Source organism: Leucopleurus acutus (assembly GCF_964270905.1).
Source record: "Leucopleurus acutus genome assembly, chromosome: 4".
Taxonomy (NCBI): domain Eukaryota; kingdom Metazoa; phylum Chordata; class Mammalia; order Artiodactyla; family Delphinidae; genus Leucopleurus; species Leucopleurus acutus.
In genome coordinates, this window is record NC_139146.1 from 3,499,865 (window position 1) to 3,518,475 (window position 18,611).

The following is an 18,611-nucleotide window of genomic DNA, read 5'->3' on the forward strand; positions in this document are numbered from 1 at the left end:
GCAATGCTCAGGTCCTACAACCATCCGCAGGTGACTTCTCCAAAGCCTGTAAGTAGAACCTCTCCTTATAGTCTAAGACAAATTCTTTTTTTAAATTAATTTTTATTGGAATATAGTTGATTTCCAATGTTGTGTTAGTTCCGCTGTACAGCAAAGTGAATCAGTTGTACATTCACATATATCAACTCTTTTTTTAGCTTCTTTCCCCAAATTGGTCATTACCGAGTACTGAGTAGAGTTCCCTGTGCTATACAGGAGGTACTTATTAGTTATCTATTTTATACATAGTAGAGTGTATATGTCAATCTCAATCTCCCAATGTATCCCTCCCCCCCTTACCCCTGGCAACCATAGTTTGTTTTCTACATTTGTAACTCTGTTTTGTAGATAAGTTCATTTGTACCCTTTAAGATGAATTCTTATGTAATGTAATGTGACCCGGGGAGTGACAATTCATCACCTCTGTCACCTGTATTGGCCAGAAGGTGGCACAGGTTCTGCCCGCACCCAAGAGGGGGAGATCATACAGGGGTGTGACTCATTGGGGGTCACCTCAGGGTGTGTCTGCCATGGTTGTACTTGGCGCAGAGGTGGCTACAAAGCCTTCCTGGGGAAATTGACACTGAAGGTGAGACATTGACGGGTCAGTGGGAGTTGGCCAGGTAGAGGGAGAAAAGTGTGTCAGGCAGAGGGCAGCATGAACAAAGAGGTCTGGGACTGGGTGCTGTCCTTTGCAGTAACTACTTCCCTTTCTGAGATTTTTTGTTCCTGATCTCTGAGTACATCCCCCAAACGTGGGGCCTGGCTGAAGGGGCATAGGGAAGTTTCTTATCTCCAGGGAGGAATTTGGCAAATCAGACTGGAAACTGGGCTTTCAGTGGTGTGCGTGTGCGCGCGCGCGTGTGAGTGTGTGTGTGTGTGTGTGTGTGTGTGTAGGGAGATGGGGATAGGGTCTGCCCCAGTCACTGTCAAGACCTTATCCATGCATCCGTTCCTTCTACCAGCAGCCCTGAGTGCCTTCAGGGTGCCAGGCTCTGTTCTGCACAAGAAATGACTCAGACCCCTGCCTTGTCCTAGAGGTCACACTTCACTGGAGGTGGGAGGAAACCACTCATAGGGAAAGCTCCAGCTGGTGCTGTAACTAAGGTGGCCACGGATGCATGGGGATGCAGAGAAGGCAGGCCTGGCGGGTGGGGGGTGGGGGAAGAACGTAGTCCAGGAGGATTTCAGGTTTCAAACTGAGCACCTGGGCGGATGGTGAGGCCATTTACTGAGAAAGAAGAACGTGGAGGGGCAGGTGGGGGGCATTGAGTAAAGCACTTTGTTTTGATGGTGAGACATTTGAGATGCCTCCTGGGCGTCCAGCTGCGTAGGCAGGGGAGGTCAGGGCTGGAGATACAGAGCTGGCAGTCACCGCAGCCTGTGGATGGTTGAAAGCCTGGGAGAGCCTGAGATTCTCGGCAGGAGGGTCCATGCCCGAGCCATGGGCCACCCTAACACCCCAGCACCGAGAGGTTGGGCAGAGAAGGGGTGTATCCTGGAGACTCCCGGAGGAGCCGCTAGTGATGGGGAGGAAAACTGGGAATGCGGGGTCACACGACGCCCAAAGATCAAAAAGACGGCGAGGACAGAGGTTTTATGGTTGATTGGTACTTGGATATACGGGGGGTGACAGGTGGGGAGAGGGGAGCATTGCAGATGCGGAACAGCGTAGCCACAAAAGCTTTGAGGTAGGAAAGGGTAACAGCTCTGCTCTGCGCTGCTTTATCGTGGGTTAAAGTAACTCCGAGAAATCTCTGGTCCTGCCTGGCGGAGCTCCTTAAGGGAGGGCCAAGTTTGCCTCTACTCCACTCCGACCGCACACCTTACGGGCTGCGAAAATGTTTGTTTAATGAATAAAAGATGAACGAGTGAATGGGACTTTGTGACGTGGGGGGCAGGTGGTCTCGCTCCTTGGGCCTCAGTTTCCCATTCTGTAAAGCAGGCCAATCCGATAAACTTGAGTTCCGGGTTTGGGATGAGCACGGCTTGCTGAGCGGATTCCAAGTGGACTTTACGCCCGGCCTCCCCGGGTCGGACCGGGTTGGACCGCGAATCCGGTCGCTCTGGGTCCGGCCCCCGCGGGACCCAGCAGCCCAGCCCTGGAACGGCCCCGCCCCACCTCCCTTTGTTTCTACAGGCCCCGCCCCCGGCGCTCAGCTCCCTCTCCATTGGTTGGGGGGCGGGCCCCGAGCGCCGGGCGCCGCCGGGGGCGGGGCGGAGGGGCGCGGGTGGGGCGAGTGCGCCTGCGCGTTGCCTGAGCCCAGTTGCAACCTCTCGCCGGCAGCTGCTCCTCGGGGAGCGGGAGACGGAGCCGGACCCTGAGCGCGAGACGGGCTGAGACGGCTGCGAGGCGGCCCCGCCCCGGGGCTCCATTGTTGCGGCGACTCCGGCTCTGCGGGCTGCTCGGCTCCGTCTCGCTCGGCCAGGGCACCTCCGGCAAGGAGTGAGTGCTGCCCGGGAGGCGGCCTGAGGTGAGGCGGCGGGCGGCGGGGCCGGGCCGGGCGGGGGTCCCCGGCGGACATGGGTTCCGGGGCTGGGAGAGGGTCCCACGGCCGGGCGGAGGTCCCGGGGCCGGACGGGGTCCCAGGCGGCAGGGGTCCCAGCCGGGCGGGGGGGGTCCTCGGGAGGCAGGGGTCCCGGAGCCGGGCGAGGTTCTGGGCCGGACAGGGGTCCCAGGCCGGGCGGGGGACTCAGGCGACAGGGGTCCCAGGCCGGGCGGGGGTCCCCGAGAGGACTGAGGTCCGCGAGCCGGACGAGGTTGCCGGGCGGAGGTCCCGGGGCTGGACGGGGGTCCCAGGCGGCAGGGGTCCTGGGCCGAGCTGGGGTCCCCGCCGGGTGTGGCAGGTCCGAGAGGGGCGCCGCGAGGTCGCTACCCGAGCTGGCGGCCGCCGCCCTGAGCGACTGTGGGACGGGGACGCAGAGGGGGACTGACCGGGCCGTCGCGCGTCTGGGCGCCGGGCATGGTCTCGGCCTCGGGGTGGCACCGAGGGGGCGCCGCGCCTGCCGCGACTCCGCGTGGATCCGCGCGTGAAGCCCCGCGCGGGGTCCTGGTGACCCTGAGGGTGGGGGACTGTCTCGGTCCCCACTCACTCCGTGGAGTGGCTGGTTCGCTGTGTCACCGAAGGTAGCTCTGCGTGGGCCCTCGCGCGTGGGGATCCCGGACATCCTGAGAGTGGGAGACTGTCTCTGTCCCCCCTCCCCTTCACCCCTGGTGTGACTGGTTCGCTGTGTTTCCTTGAGGGTGACCGCGTGGACCCTCGATTGTAGGGATCCTGGGCACTCTGAGAGTGGGGCCTTTTCTCGCTCCCCACCCCCATGACTGGTTCACTGAGTGTGTGTGTGTCACTGAGGGTGGCTCTGCGTGGACCCGCGCGCGCGGCGTCCTGGCCACCCTGCGAGTTGGAGGGCTGTGCCCCGTCCCCTCCCCCCGCATCTCGTCGGGGTGTGATCAGTACCGGGGGCAGGCTCCCCTCTGCCCCACGCGTGCGTGCGTGTGTGTTGGGGGTTTCATGTGTTTCGGGGTGTCTTTGTGCGGGTAGTGGCGCCCGTCGGGCTGTAGCCGGCTGTGCGTGGGGCACGCAGATGGCCTGCGTCTGACAGCTGACCCGCTATTTTATTTATTGCCTTATTTGCCACTTGAGCAGAAGCGGCTGCACTTCCCCGGGAACCCGCTCCTCTCCCCGGCCCGGTCCCCGGGGAGCGCGGGGCTGTCACCGCGCCTGGGGACCGCGAGTCAGGCCGCCGCGTTTCCTGCTCAGGCGCGAGGCTTGGCCGGCCCGGCGGGAGCCGGCTCTGATTGGAGGGAGCCTGGTCCCTCTGCCCGGCGCTTCTTGATTTCTTCCGTTAGGATTGGGAAAAAAAAAAAAAAAAAAAAAAGGTCTGGAAAGCCAGATTTAACTTTGCAGCTCTCTCAGCGCCTGGAGAGTGGAGGAAACTTTCCCAAGAATTTGGCGGGCTGGAAAGTGCGTTTGAAGGAGGGGAATCCACACCCACGGAATGAGGCCAAGGCAGTTACAGTTAGAGGTCAGGTTTACAGAAGGAATAGCAGGGGTGAGGTTGTGGATCGGGAGACTTGGATTTCAGCCTGATGGCAAGAAGATCTGCTACTACCCTGCAGGCTGTGTGTCTCTCAGCCACTTAAATAAACTGGGGTCATTCACTTACCCTTTTATCAAACTTATGAAAACACCTATTATGTTCCAGGGATGATTCTTTTCCCTGGGGAACGCGAAGTCTAACAAGCCTTGTTAGACTTGCAAGTCTAACAAGACTCTGAAAAGTCTTTTCCTTTTCAGAGTGTTCTGGTCCAAGACAGAAAACTGAGCTATAGGCACAAGTAGCTCTAATGCCCAAATGGAAATTCTTTGTGAACAAGATGGTGTATAAATAACAGGAATGCAAGATGAAAATGTGGTCCTAGCTGCAGCTGTCGCTGTTATGAAGTCCAGACAGCCTGCAGGCCCTTCACTCTGACTTCTCTGCCCTCTCTCTTCCATCTGCCCTACGCCCGGCTCCAGGCTTTCACCCATTCTTACAGTCTCAGTTTAGGTGACTTCTTTCTGAAGTCTTCCCTGACGTCCTCATGCCCAGCCCTCTGAGAGCTGTGGTCTTCAAGGACAGGGTGGTTTGCTGTAGTACCCAGAGAGGAAGAGGTGTATCAAAATGAGAGGTCCTTCTAAATGAGAGGTCCTTTTTCCGTACCACGGAGCCAAGTCTTTCCTGTGATTTAAAATCTGCAATTCTTCAATTCTCCTAAGGGTTTTTAGATTAACATTTGCTGTAACTTCCTAGTGTTTGTTGTACAGTGTAGAGTACTTGATTCGAATTTATTTGGTCTGATTCTGGCTCTGGAATAAAGTTGCCATTTGTTCCTGCAGAACCACTAGGCTTCAGTTTCCTCACCTTTGAGGTTTTTAAACTAGGTAAGAACCTTGTCAGCCCTAAACCTTTAAATTCTTTCAACCAAATAAAGCAGAGGAAAGTTCTCTTAGTGGCAGTTGTATAAATAATCGGGATCTTTGAAAATGTAGATTCTAAAGTAGAAGTTCTTTTTCCTTCTTTTCCTTTTTTTTTTCTTTCCACAGTTGCATGGGTGTATACTTTGTCTCAGAGTTGAAGGAGCAGGGCTATGATGGAAGCTTAGGCAACTATTTTTTTAAAATAAATTTATTTATTTATTTTTTGGCTGCGTTGGGTCTTCATTGCTACGTGCAGGCTTTCTCTAGTTGCGGCGAGCGGGGACTACTCTTCGTTGCGGTGGGTGGGCTTCTCATTGTGGTGACTTCTCTTTGTTGTGGAGCACAGGCTCTTGGCGTGCAGGCTTCAGTAGTTGTGGCGCATGGGCTCAGTAGTTGTGGCACGCAGGCTCAGTAGTTGTGGCTCGTGGGCACTAGAGCACAGGCTCAGTAGTTGTGGCACACAGGCTTCGTTGCCCCGCGGCATGTGAGATCTTCCCGGACCAGGGCTCAAACCCGTGTCCCCTGCATTGGCAGGTGGAGTCTTAACCACTGCGCCACCAGGGAAGGCCCTAGGCCACTTTTTGATATTGTCTTGCATCTTCTTCATAACCACATTTTGCTTGCAGCATCTGTGCTCTATCAAATTGGTTTGAAGTTTTCCTTAATGAAATTGTTGGATGCAGAACTCTTGGCAGGAGCATTTTGCTGATCTTTTGAGTGTCATATGAAGTCGGCCAACTGCAGGCTTCTCTTATGCCGCAGTCTCTAACAGAGATTTTAATGCGGAGACTCTGAAATAAGTGAATTTTGGCAGTACCTTGAGTAAGTGTATGTGGCTTTGTATAATGGTTTCAAGCATAGTTTAAAATTATTACTTGCAAAAATTTACATATGTTAAATGACCTATAAGGAAGCTGTACTTCTAAGGACTCTAGTAATAAATCCTGCAAAATATTAATCTCCCAATTCATCTGTTTGGCAAGATGGGAATTTGGTGTGCTCGGTTATTTTAAAGCCACATGTCTGTCAAAAGGATACACGATTTTCTCTGCTATTCTTTGTTTGTTTGTTTGTTTTTTGGCTGCGCTGCACAGCTTGTGGGATCTTAGTTCCCCAACCAGGGATTGAACCCGGGCCCTCGGCAGCGAGAGCACAGAGTCGTAACCACTGGAGCTCCAGGGAATTCCCTCTCTGCTATTCTTATTTGGATCATTACAGGGATTAAACATAGACGGTAGCTGTTTGGTCAAGGAGTGATGCCATCAAATTATATTTTCATGTTAGGTAGGATTTTTGTCCTTGTCTTGATTTGTGGTCTTTAATTAATTTTAAAAAAGCGCTCTGTTACATACTCCATGCGGTTTGTTCTGTTAGGGACCTTATTTTTTGGGAGGGGTCTTCAGAAACACAAATGGATCTTCTTTGTGGTTTCCTTAGATTGTCTTTTTTCTTTGAATTTTTCCTTAGATTGTCTTAATGTTTTCACTGAAAACTAGTTAATACTTGTTCTGCAAGAAGGCCTGATTTTTATATGGATTAAATGAAAAGGATGTTTCATGGAAGAGAATGCCTGGGGATGGAGAAGATAGCGTTTGAGCTCTGCTTTTCCATGTTGTTCCTCTTGTTCTTTACTGGAGGAAGAGGGTTAACCAGTTCTTCCCTGGTGGCCTAATCAGAGCACTGAATCCACCTCACCTTAAAGAACCGATGGTGCTTTCGCCATTGTTTAGATGATGATATTCTATACATCATCTTGTTTAAGCATTGTTTGCCTAGAACTACAGTGATAAATTTTTTTCTTAGACTATAAATCTAAGTCTTTGCTGTTACTTCCCCCCCATCCCACATCACCTACCAAATTTTTTTTTTAAAATTAATTAATTAATTAATTTTTGGCTGCGTTGGGTCTTCGTTGCTGCCTGCGGGTTTTCTCTAGTTGCGGCGAGTGGGGGCTACTCTTTGTTGTGGTGCGCGGGCTTCTCATTGCGGTGGCTTCTCTTGTTGTGGAGCACAGGCTCTAGGCACGCGGGCTCAATAGTTGTGGCACGAGGGTTCAGTAGTTGTGGCTCGTGGGCTCTAGAGCGCAGGCTCAGTAGTTGTGGCGCACGGGCTTAGTTGCTCCGCGGCATGTGGGATCTTCCTGGGCCAGGGCTCGAACCCATGTCCCCTGCATTGGCAGGCGGATTCTTTTTTTTTTTTTTTTTTTTTTTGGCAGGCGGATTCTTAACCACTGTGCCACCAGGGAAGCCCTACCAAATGGTTTTTTCTTCTTTCTTTTCCATTTTAAAGATCTTATCATGTACGTGTCTATCATTGCTGGCTACATCAAAACCGTTTTGAATGTTGACAGGATGTAATATGAATAGTGTAGTAAAGATAACTTACTCCTGTTCTTTTGCACAGGAAAGCTGGCCCCAGTAAGGCTTTTGTTAAGTCCAAGTACTTCTCTGAACTGCAGTTCCCACACTTGTAAAATGGAGTTAATCGTTGGTAGTACCTGCTCTATCTAGCTCAAGAGATTGTTCTGAGGATAAAATGAAATCATGAATGTAACGTAATTTTGTAAGTTGTAAAATATTATGTTGTCAAGGATTTAAAAAAAGTGCTTCATTAAGAATGTAATGAACCTGGGTTTTTTAAAACTCCAAATGTTTAATGTACAGATGATCCTTAACTTGAAGGGTGTCAGGCAACTTCATTTAGGATCGTTTTCTGTCTTTCATTGGCCCGTGTTGTTTGATATCTTAGCCTTTTGGGGGAACATCAAATTCAAGTTTCAGAGACGTTAATCTTTTGTAAGTAAGGTTACTGAATGTGCAGAAATGTAGCCTTTAACAGTCTGTCTCATACGTTTGTTCCTATGAACCTTTCTTTAATGAAGCATAATTGCTGGGCACTTTAGTTCCTAAGTGCCCTGTCTTGAGGGCTGGCCTGTTCACCTCTGAAACTTCCAGCAGAGTGAGCAGCAGGCATCAGGGTGAACCTGACCTCAGCACCACAGTGTCCTTGGCCTTCTGTCCTCAAGCCACCTTGGAAACTGCAGTGCACTTTATACTTTAGATGCAGATGGTACGTTGCACCGTCACATAGTTTGACAGCCATTCAGATAGATTACCCGTGATGTGCCCGAGTATGGGCTACATGCAGAGATTCGAAGGTGGGACCCAGTCCTCACTGGAGAATCGCTGGAGGCTCACAGTGTAGCGGGAGAAGCAGACCTGGTATCACTCAGTGCAGGTGGTAGGTGCTGCTAGGGGTACGCAGGAGAGTTTGGGAGCCGGGTTCGGTCACACAATCCAGCATTTATTCTCCTACGTGGCACTTAGAGTTTGTCAGGCAAGACAGGCAGTGACAGGTTTATAAATGAACGGAAGGGCAGTGAATTACCTGAAGCCTAGAATATGTAGATATTCTGGGCAATTTGTAATTCCCCAAATCTGCATTTATCAAAACAAGTCTATGGCCTGTTGTTTTGGATGGAGTATGGCCGTCCCTGTCTTTTGATTTAAGGAAGTCAGTTGACTCTTGTTGAACGTTGATGATGTGACAGACACTGCTGGGTATTTTCACATATATCACTGTATGAGTTTCCTGCTTCTGCTGTAACAAATTGCCCCACGCTGAGTGGCTTGAAACAGCACAGGTTTATCATCTTACAGTCTGTAGGCTAGAAGTCTGACTCGGGTCTCACCGGGCAAAGCAAGGTGTCTGCAGGGCTGTGTGCCATACTGGAGAATCTGGAGGAGAACTGCAGGGAAGCTCGTTCCGATGGTCCACCGAAATACCGATAGTAGCTGGCACTTGTAGGACCGGGGACCCTGCTTCCTTGCTGGCTGCCAGCCGGGAGGCTGCCCCCGGCTCCATAGGCGTCTTCCTGGACCTTGCTCTGAACCCCCTGGCTGCCAGAGCCAGCGAGCGCCAGCCAGTCCCGCGCCAGCTGTCTGGTGTCCCCTCTGCTTCATCTCTCTTCTGCCTGGAGAAAGTTCTCTGCTCTTAAGGGCTCATGCAGTGAGATTGGGCCCACCTAGAACCCCAGGATAATCCCCCTGTCTAATCCCCCTGTCTGAGGTCTGTAGCGAAGCCCCTTTAATGTGACAGATGTGACAAATGACAGGTTCCAGGGGATGCACACGGGCCTCCCACAGTTACCCAATCCATTTATGACAGCGTCCAGTGACACTGTTATTGTCACCCTCAGTTCACAGAGAAAGAAAAGGCATAGATATTTTAAGCAAATTGGCAGAACCGTTAAGATCGCTGTTAAATGGTGAGACAGTGCTTCTGACTTGACGTGGAGCTGATGGTGGGATTATAGCAGCAGGTCAGTCAGAAGCAGAGGAGACTTTGTGTTTTGGAGTACTTAAACGGGCCACTCTGATTACAGAAGTTTCGCCAAGAAGTCGTCAGAGTAATTGCTTTCTTAGAAAAAACACCCACCTGGGGGATTTGGGACGTGAAGGACTCTTCCTCACGGGGTGAAGAGTGCATAATTCCATGTCCGGTTCTAGAATGGAAACAGCTGAGTCAACCCAACAGGGATTCACATTCCTGAGCTTTAGAGAACCTGTTTCAAGGCCGAAGCAAAGTGCAGTAAACAGAGTTCATACTTCCGTTGATAGTTAGGAACGAGGTGCATCTTGTGGCCAAGGAAACCGCAGGTGATGGTCACCAGCATCGAAGACCAAGCATGATCTCATCTGATCGTGTAGGTGTTTTTAATAGTTTTTCATTAGGATTTCTCTTTTTTCCTTCTATAAGAAAGCAGAATCTAGAAATCCTAAGGCTTTTAACCTGGCCTTCAGGAATTTACCAACTGCCTGATACCCTTTGCAGAAATGTTGTGTGTCTGTGCCTGCGTGTGTGTGTACTGGGGGGAGGATTTACAGCTTTCCGTTCTTTTTCGAAGGGGTTGAATTCCAAAAAGTTTAAGAACACACCGCTTAATCTGATATTCTTGCCGGTCAAGTATCAGATTTTGTTTAAAAATTAAATACCCCATTTTAAACAAAGTTATACAGGCGCATAGTTTTAAGCGTCAAAAGTTCTGCAGGATTTAGAACAAAAACCCAGCAGTCACTACCCCACCCTTCTCCACCCTGATTCCTGCTCCCCAGAGGCTTCCCCTTTCAACATTTTAGCTATTTCTTCCAGATTTGGGGTGAGAGACATCCTGCTAAGGAAGAAGACGATTTAGGTCTCCTACCCACTCCTTTTTGCACTGCCCACTTCTTTTTTCCTCTGTCCTCTCAGTATAATTACGTTAAAGGTTTTGGTTAAATATTCAACAGCACTTATTATGATTATGGAAACATTATTCACAGCTGAGATATGTAGTCGATTTTGATTACGTTTCCCTTCTTCTACAGTTTTTTTTTCTTTTTCCTAGAGTTGAGAATTGCCCTGCTTTGTTTTGCTTCGTTTTCTGTGCTGTCACTTCTCCCCCTCCACCCCCCACAGTTGCAGTCTCCTCTTTGTATATTCACAGGCCACAGGGCATCATCCAGTTTGTGCTTTTCTTAGGATAATTCTTCCTGAACCGCTCACCAGCCTGCTTTCCTCTAAGTTGGTTGCTTCCTAGACCTGCTGCACATTCCCGATCACCCTGAGAATTCCTTTCACCTCTTTCCCGGGTAAGATGCCTCCTTCTAGTTTTCTCTCTGTTTTGGTTGAGCGTGTTCACCATAGCTTTGCAAGAAATAATTGTTTCTGAGATCTCGTGTAATGTTGGAACATTTTGCTCTCGTTTAATTGATAGTGTGGCTGAGTATAGAATCCTGGGTTAGAAATCATCTTCCTGAAGAATTGGGAAGGCACTGCTCCGTTGACTTCCAGCTTCATCGTGACAGGTGATGTGTCCAGAGCCATTCCTTTGTATGTGACCTGTGTTTTCCTCTGGGTGAGTTTTTAGGCTCTCGTAGATATTCCTCGCGTTTGCAGATGTCGTGGTGGCTGCGCCGTGACGTGGCTCTTGCCTCATTCACTGTGATGGGCACTGGGTGGGCGTCTTCCGTCTATAGACCGCCGGTCCTCTGTTCTGATCCCGAATGTCCTTAAATGTCTTCTCTTTTCCCATTTCTTTGTCTTTTTGTTTTCCTTTTTGGGATTTCTCCAACGTCTCCAGTAAACCCTTCTCTGAATTTTGTATTGCTCTGATTATTTTAATTTCAAAGGCTCCTTTATAGTCCCTGAAAATATTTTTCAAAAATACCGTCTTGCCTTGTTCCGAGGACGTGGTCAGAGGTTTATTACACCTGTATCCTGGGGGAAAGCTTTATCTTTTCATGGCATTTCAGCTTGATTATCTGATAAAGCCCGAAAGGTTTGAGAGTAGTTTCGTGATACTTCCGTAGTTCGAAAGAAAAATTTCTGTTCCACCCATTATCTATTCTTTAATATGGAAAAAAGACTTAATTTTCAGCCCTTGGTGGTATTAGAAGGTAGCTTTTTTTTTTTTTTTGGCGGTGCCGAGTGGCATGTAGGAATCTCAGTCCCCAACCAGGGATCGAACCCGTGCCCCTCTGCAGTGGAAGTGCAGAGTCCTAACCACTGGACCACCAGGGAATTCCCTAGAAGATAGCTTTTGTATGTCCTCAAACACCTCCATTGAAAACACTTCTTTCCATCCATGCCCACGCTGCAGCTGACTTCGCCTTTTGTTTTGTGTACTTAAGATCGTCGCTTAGTTTCCTGTGAGGAGCCGCCGCCCGTGAATTCAGGGTTTGGAAATCCAGTTTCCTTTTACCTGACCCAGTGTCCATGGTCTATGCCGCGTCTCTGGGGGCAGTAGCATTGAGGAGGCTCCTTTTGTGGGTTGTACTTTCATCATAAGTTTATCAAGAAAAGGAAAAAGAAGTAGTAAAAATGATGGATTCTTGCTCTGGACGTTAGATAGTGGTGTGAGAAACGAGGGTTTTTTTTTTTTTTTTTTTTGGCCGTGACGCACGGCTTGTGGGATCTTAGTTCCCCAACCAGGGATCGAACCTGGGCCCTTGGCAGTGAAAGCGAGGAATCCTAACCACTGGACCGCCAGGGAATTCCCAAACGAGGGGTATTTTTTGCCATGGTAGGTGGAGCTAGGTTTGGGGACTGTCATCGAGTCTGGACCTTTCTGTCAGATGGAGTTTACAGGAATGGCTTGTTGGGAGCGGGACACGGTGCCTCCTGGGCAGGTATTTGGTGAAGAGGTTTGCGGTGGACGTCTGAAGAGAAAGGAGAATATATCTGAAAACTGTTTGGGAGCCATACTTTTGGAATGACTTTCGAAACCTGTACAGGGTTTTCCCAAACATTGACAGCGTGTGCTTCCGAGTTACTTTTACTGAGAGTCAGGATGGCTCTTGAGGATGCGGGGCATGATGCTTTCTTTTTAAATCCCCTCTTCCCACGAATACAGATTTGTGTGTTGGGAGGTCCTAAGTTACGTGAGATTTTTCTCTCCAGATGGGTTGATTATTTGAGTTTTCCTGTGCTTGAAGTGCGACCCTCTGTCTTAGTTTGTTCAGGTTGCCATAGCAGAATGCCGTAGCCTGGGTGGCTCATAGACAACAGAAATTTGCTTCTCACAGTTCTGGAGGCTGGAAGTCGGAGATCAAGGTGCTGGCAGATTCGGTGTCTGGTGAGGACCTGGTTCACAGCCAGCATATTCTTGCCATGTCCTCGCATGGTGGAAGGGACAAGGATGCTGACTGGGGTCTCTTTTTTTTTTTTTTGGCGGTATGCGGCCCTCTCACTGTTGTGGCCTCTCCCGTTGCAGAGCAACAGGCTCCGGACGCGCAGGCTCAGCGGCCATGGCTCACGGGCCCAGCCGCTCTGCGGCATGTGGGATCCTCCCGGACTGGGGCACGAACCCGTGTCCCCTGCATCGGCAGGCGGACTCTCAACCACTGCGCCACCAGGGAAGCCCTGGGGTCTCTTCTATAAGGGAACTAATCCCATACAGGGGGACTCCACCCTTATGACCTATTCATTTCGAAAAGGCCCCCTTCCAAATACTGAGACACTGGAGATTATTGGAATTTTGAGGGGACACAGACATTCAGTCTGTAGGACCCTCTGAGAAGCTCAGACGTGCTCTGTCTTCACGATAAGGGAGACCAAATGGTTCCAAAAGGCTAATATTTATAGTCTTTTGGAGTTTGTATCACCACCCCCGTCACTACCGGCACTGTTTGCTGAGCGCTTACTATGTCCTAGGCACCGTGCCAGACACTTTACATCTGTATCTCTTCTAGTCTGTTCAGCAACTTTGTGGGGTAGGTAATGTTCTCAATTTGCAGTTGCCAAAATGAGACGGAAGTCTCGTGGTGGCCAGGGTTAACAATACTGTATCGTGTATTTAAAAGTCCCTGAGAGAGTAGATCTTGAGTTCACATCACACACACACACACACACACACACACACACACACATTGTTACTAAGTGCAGTGATGGATGCTAAGGGGACTTACTGTGATTCTTTCACAGTACACACATATGTCAGATCGTTATGTTGTCTGCCTGAAACTAATACAATGTTGTTAGTCAGTTACATGGCGATAAAAACAATGAGGTGAAGAGACAAGGGGGAACTCGCTCAAGATAACGTAGTAGGTGGGATCTGACTAGCGTGTGGCACGGCCTCTTTGTTAGGACTTTCCAGCGACTGACACCAGGTGACTGGTGTGCCCAAGAGCTGTTACAATGCAACCTCTCAGAGCCGGCCAGACCTAGCTGCACAAAGACGGCTGCCACCAGCGCCGAGAGACGTTTCACCTGAAAAGACAAGACCCAGAATATTTAGTGTGTCCCCCGAATGGGATAACCTCCCGGAATGGAAGGGTTTCTACTGATTCCCACCCTGCCTCCTTCCCGAGACTGGACCATCCTTCGTACCACAGCAGGAGGCATTTCTGAGGCCTCTGAAATACTGGCCATCTGTCAGCATCCATTGGGCCTTAGGGAGGGTGGCCAGCATCACAGGCCCTGTTGGACCGGGGCTGGCGTTCCGGCTCTGCCACCCAGTCATCAACAGTGTGGAATCTTGGGCTGGTCCCTTAACCTTCCATTAGCCGCTTCCATAGGAGGTCAGTGCAGTACCTGTCGCCAAAGGAAAAGGCCAAGATGGCCGGGCTGCCTCTCTGAGGGAAGCGGTGGACGTTGGGGGGGCGGGGGCGTCCGGTGAGCACTGAATGGAACGAGGCTGACTGGCCCTGTTGATAGTAGTTACAGCCTTTCCTCGTGAGGAAGCTGATGAGGGGTTCTCCTGGCCGGGCCACCTTGAGGTAGGAGCCAGTGAAAGAGCTTAGAAGAAGGTGACTTTGGGGAGAGCCTGTCGAGGAGCGAAGGGGTTTGTTACTGTAAATAGGTGAAGGTTGGGCTCTTCGCTAGCGGCCAGATGCCTGCTCTATCTCGGGACTCCCTGAGTCGTGCACAGCAGAGCTGGGGGATTGTGTCAGTGGGATTGGTGGCAATTTCAACTCAGCTAAAGCTGCCGGTCGAAAAATGCATCGATATGATGTGAGAAAACTTGGACTGCAAAGCAGAGCTGAGTCCAAGTTCTGGGTCTGTAACTTGAACTGTGACTTCGTAGGTAAAGGGAGGTCCACAGAACCCAAACGTTTTGTGTTATGACAGTAAGCAAGGGCTCGGAGCGTCTGCGCTGGTTGTGCACCAGCTCATTTAAATGACCTCAACGCATTTACACTGGAGCAAGACTTGATTTCTGGAATTTCGATTACTTTACCTTCCTGGAACAATCTCATTATGGCTCGAAGATTTTGGGGGTCAAAATCACATGGTCCAGCTACCTGTCTTGGAGCAAATTTAGGCACACACATTTGTTTAAATATTTCGGGTGATATAGGCATAGACACATAGAGTAAAATGCTGAAGTTTGCACCCCTCCAGGGTAACCACTGTTACTAGTGAAGCTTATATTCCACACGTTTTTTGTGCATTATAAATATAATGGGAGTATACATATGTATTTAATAATATCTACCGTTTATTCGGTATTCAGGACGTGTCTATGGAGTTCCCTCTCCATGCCAACTCATTTTATTTTTAGAGCAGCCTTTTATTTTTTTAAATTTTTATTTATTTATTTTATTTTTGGCTGTATTGGGTCTTTGTTGCTGCACACGGGCTTTCTCTAGTTGAGGCGAGTGGGGACTACTCTTCTTTGTGGTGCGTGGGCTTCTCATTACGGTGGCTTCTCTTGTTGCAGAGCACGGGCTCTAGGCACGCGGGCTTCAGTAGTTGTGGCACGCGGGCTCAGTAGTTGTGGCTCGCAGGCTCTAGAGTATAGGCTCAGTAGTTGTGGCACACGGGCCTAGCTGCTCGGCGGCATGTGGGATCTTCCCGGACCAGGGCTCGAACCCGTGTCCCCTGCATTGGCAGGTGGATTCTTAACCACTGCACCACCAGGGAAGTCCCTATTAGTCACAGCCCTATTACTGTGACTGTTTTACAGTGAGGAAACTGAGGCACAGAGAGGTTGGGGGCCTTGTCCACATCACACAGCCAGGAAGTGTTGGAGTTGGGTGTGAGCCCAGGCAGCCTGGCTCCAGAGCTCTGAGCGATCATTCTAGATTGCCCATGGAGACCTCATGCTCGCAAACCTTGCCTCCAGCAAGAGTCCACGTGATATTTGTCAAGGTGGTGTGTCTACCTGAGGTTTCTTTACCTCTTTAAGCCTGAGCCTAAATCTTGGAATTGTTCTAAACACTGGCTGGGACCCCTGAAGACTGAACAGAGGTACTCTGCAGGTTAGTCTAGCTGGTTGGAAGGTGGAGGGAGAAGGGTTAATATTGCCAGAGAAAGAGGCCAAGGTGGCTGGGCTCACTCCTCTGACGAAGAGGCCCTGGAGCAGCCTCAAGACCTGGACCCCTTGGACAGAAGAGGAAGGAGACCTTTACCCGTGATGGGTGACCTTGACTGCACGAACAACCTGTGTGCTGGTCCTTTTCCTGGAGCAGATGATACGAGGTGCCATAAACCCAGCTTCTGACCCTGCCAGGGCAGGGCAGGTGTTTGTCCAGCCCCCTGTGAACATAAGTAATGTTCTCACATTCTCACAGCCAGCCCAGTGTTCCAGAACCGCTTTCTTTTTTTCTTTAGACAAAAGTTCAATTTGTCTCATAGGTCCCTTTCTGCTTATAACAGTGTCACAGATTAAAGTTTTGTTTTTGGTTCTGAAGTGGATTTAGAGTTAATAAAGTCTGCTAAAAATACAACTATGGGGTTGTGTAGAAAAATGACTTCCTTATTATGGGTCGTATAATGTGAGTTAGAAGTGACCCATACCCAGCTGAACAAATCTTGTGGAAACAAAGTGGAAACAAATCTTGTCTTTTGGTAGCACTCTGGATACCACTGCGACTCGTGTGAATAAAAGGTACCCAGGTGCGGGGGTCACCAGTCTTCTCTTGGGGCGTCTTGTGTTTCTCCTTGTGGGGGAAGGTGGGCTGGGAGGAGGGGCCCACACCTGCTGAGCACCCAGTACTCGTCAGCTGCCTTGCATAAGTGTCCCATTTGATACAATCTTAGAGGTAAATATTTCTATTGCAGATGAAGACGGGGGCTTAGAGATGTTAAGTTGCTCAAGGTCACATAATTATAAGTGGAAAAATGAAATTCTTGGTGAACTCAGGGGTTTGACCTCAAAGCCCTTGGTCTTTCCTTAACACTTGGTTACTTCCCTGGACGGCGGGGGAGTGACTGAGAGCTCAAGAAAGTGAGGTTTCGCGGAAAGAGGGCCTGGCGGACAGGAAGTCTCTCCAGACTTGGAATCTGCCTCACTGGGCTTCTAAATTAGGGGCTGGCCGCCTGGAGGGAAGCCCCCGGTTTAAGACGTTCCTTTGTGGAAGTAAGGGAGTGGCCGCAATGGCCTGAGCCCGGCGGACACCCAGAGGCAGGCAGCGGCGCGGCGAGCTTCCGGGGGGAGGGGCTCAGGGCGCCTGCTGCGGCTGGAGGCCTGGAGGGCTGGCGGGTCTAGAAGGGGGCATCCCGGGTGACTGAAGGGGGCCGGCGGGGCCTTCTGCGGCTGGTCCCGAGTCGGAGGCAGGACGACGATTAGGGAGGCCGTCAGTGCTGATCGAGTCCCGGCCGATTGTCCAGCGGTGGCTGTTTGGCCTCCTGGCTTGTCACCAGAGACAGCAGCCTGCCCCCCGCAGGTCCGACTCCCAGCAGGCTGGCTCCCGGGGCTGGCGGCTGCGGCCCGAGGGCCAGAGCCCTGCTTTTATATGGTCTGGCCATTGTCATTGTATATTGTCTTTTCTTGCTGGTAAAAATATTAAATGAAAAACTAGATGTGTTAGGAGTTGTTTGGATGTCACGCCTTCAGGAAGAAGTTCTTCGCGCTCACATTCAGAGTGACTCTAAACTGTTGGGCTTGATCCCATTTTAAAGACTAGAGAACTGAAGCTAAGAGAGGTTAGGCAGAGCCCACAGTAGATGGTTAAGCTCAGACCTGAACTTGGTCTTCTAATTGCAAGTTTTGTTTTCTTTGGAGGCAAGCTGGTATGAAATATATATTGCCTTTGACAAGATAATCCTTACTCTCTACTTGGTCCTTCTCCTAGATTATAAGGCTTTTTTGGGGTGGGGATTTTTTGATTTAGAGAATTGTTTTTGAGAGCCTAGGACAGCCCTGAAACAGCAATGCAGATCATAAAATAATGTAGATATGTCAGCTTTTTACTCTCGAAACATATCTAAATTGTCTCTTGATGTTGCAAACCTTCTGCTATAAAGATATATTCTAAGGGAGAAGTCCAGGCCACTTGTCTTTTAAGGATTGCAATTTTCTTGGTAAGAGAAAGAGAACTTTGTTAGTAACCCTTTTAATTTGGGAAGGTCTTCTGTGTTCAGTGAACTCTATTTTCCATATGAGTTAGAAGATTGTCTTGAGACACAAATATAGCTTAGCAATGAAGTTCACTCCCTTGATAATTAAATTATCTTTCCTTCTTTCCTTTATCCATCATAGTGATAGCGTAAAGTCTGCTTCTAAAGCCACTGGGTTTTGCTGTCATCCAGAGGAGGGTGACCCCCAAATATGGAGCATTGAATGCCAAATTATAAATTTGGTCCAAAAAGATTGTGCATGCTTATTTTGATATTGTCAAACTTCCCACATATATGAACTGAATAATGTAATTCATATATGAATTGATTGTGTGTGTATATGACTATAAACCTATATTTATTTATTTATGATGTAGGAATCCAATAACGCTGTGTAAATAGCTTATCTTACAAATTCCAGGTAGCCCTCTTATTCCAAAAATGGGGAAGTTTTGCATTCACCCTTAAAGTGTACAGCGCTTATCTGATGCCTCTGTATTTTAACAATGATGGTACTAGTGTCATGGATCTGTTTTGTATCTTTCCTACTCAGGTGGGGCTTCTTTGTTTGGTTTTTGTTTTGGTTATTGAGCTCGTGATAACCTGTGTGAATTCCCTTGCCCATCTTGGCCACATTCTCTTTGTGATGGGTCATCGTTCTATCTCATTGGACTTTACTGTTTTTGTACCAGTGTGAGCTCAGGGCTCCGGGCCGAGCAGTTTCGCGAGAAGTCATCCTCATCTTCTATAGTGGTGCATGTGTTCAAGGCGGGAGAAACAGCAGTT

At 49.6% G+C, this 18,611-nt stretch overlaps 1 protein-coding gene across 1 annotated transcript in view; it reads left to right on the top strand.

The window, feature by feature from the left end:
- Positions 1-2,354: 2,354 nt before the first annotated feature.
- AFAP1 (actin filament associated protein 1) overlaps positions 2,355-18,611 on the top strand; it is a 149,306-nt gene continuing 133,049 nt past the window's right edge. The window contains exon 1 of the mRNA XM_082838332.1: positions 2,355-2,513. The gene's annotated coding sequence lies outside the window, so the exon portion shown is untranslated. The remainder of the gene's footprint in view (positions 2,514-18,611) is intronic.